The following is a 1,512-nucleotide window of genomic DNA, read 5'->3' as shown; positions in this document are numbered from 1 at the left end:
ATATAAGTCTTTGTAGAGATTTCACTATGGACCACATACGGATGTATAATTCATTCATTTTACTCCGTATATGGTCCATAGTGAAATGTCTACAAAGACTTATATTTTAGAAACGGAGGGAGTATATGATGGCTGGATTTTTCCTTAAAAAGGAATGAAAAGGAGAAAAAAAGTCCCCGTCTCTATTATATAACGAGTTAAGTACATTTATAATGGATTGTAAGTGTTGTTAAGTTGCGCAAATGGGTACGTCGTGATTTAGTTTGAGAGCAGAGAAAAGATCAAAAAGTGTCCATCTGACAAATGAGATAAAAATGGAGTGATGGCGAGCATTACGAATCTGAACTTTTCAAAGCATTTATACAAATACAGTGAACCAAAAGAATATTATGTACGAAAAAGGAGGGAAAGAAAAAAAAGGAATGAAAAGGGGAAAAAAAGTCCCCGTCTCTATTGTATAACGAGTTAAGTACATTTATAATGGATTGAAAGTGTTGTTAAGTTGCGCAAATGGGTACATCGTGATTTAGTTTGAGAGCAGAGAAAAGATCAAAAAGTGTCCATCTGACAAACGAGTTAAGTACATTTATAATGGATTGAAAGTGTTGTTAAGTTGCGCAAATGGGTACGTCGTGATTTAGTTTGAGAGCAGAGAAAAGATCAAAAAGTGTCCATCTGACAAATGAGATGAAAATGGAGTGATGGCGAGCATTACGAATCTGAACTTTTCAAAGCACTTATACAAATACAGTGAACCAAAAGAATATTATGAACGAAAAAGGAGGGAAAGAAAAAAAAGGTCCCACCGAGACTTGAACTCGGGTTACTGGATTCAGAGTCCAATGTCCTAACCACTAGACCATGGGACCTCAAATGTCTTTTGTATCTTTTGACTTTATTTATCATATGACTATACACGGAAATATATTGGCTTCGCCCAGCCCTCTAAACGATCGGAGATATCGCTGCCCCGCGGTCGCGGAAGTGCTCGGGTGCCATCTGAGGCTAGCTCCGGCGGCCGGAACACATACCTGCGTACATACATCGGAGGCAGCGTGCTCTGTTCTTGCCTGCGTCTAGCCGGGATCGAGGGAAACGGCTGCCTCCGCGGCTCCGCCGTAGCCAAGCCCGCTAGGAAGTACGCGCCCACCAGCTGTTCGGCGAAATGCGCAGGTGAGAATGCTGCAGCTTCCTGCTTAATTATCGTGCCGCCATGCTCTCCTCAATACTCATGCCATCTTTCTATTTCCTCTGTGTCTTTTTTCCTTTTGCCGGGGCTGTTTCCTCTGTATCTTTTACGGACTGTAGAGCCATTTGTGATCGTTTTTGTTCTGTTGGTAAAACCGCTGGCGTAGCCGCATTGTAATGACATAGCTTGGTAACGATAGGTGATGCCTACTCCATCTTTTTTCTCATATGAAATTGGTTGGTTGTTTGTGGTTAGTAGCAAACTAGCAATCAGTCCCAATTGCTTGATATTTATACGTATGTGTCATGGAACAGTTACACTAT

At 41.3% G+C, this 1,512-nt stretch overlaps 1 non-coding gene across 1 annotated transcript; it reads right to left on the bottom strand.

Moving 5' to 3' along the window:
- Positions 1-797: 797 nt before the first annotated feature.
- TRNAQ-CUG lies at positions 798-869 on the bottom strand. Its single transcript has one exon. It is a non-coding gene; the product is annotated as a tRNA-Gln (tRNA).
- Between the last annotated feature and the right edge of the window lie 643 nt (positions 870-1,512).

Source organism: Triticum dicoccoides, chromosome 7B (genome assembly GCF_002162155.2).
Source record: "Triticum dicoccoides isolate Atlit2015 ecotype Zavitan chromosome 7B, WEW_v2.0, whole genome shotgun sequence".
NCBI classification, from domain to species: domain Eukaryota; kingdom Viridiplantae; phylum Streptophyta; class Magnoliopsida; order Poales; family Poaceae; genus Triticum; species Triticum dicoccoides.
This window is presented reverse-complemented; position numbering and strand designations above follow the sequence as displayed.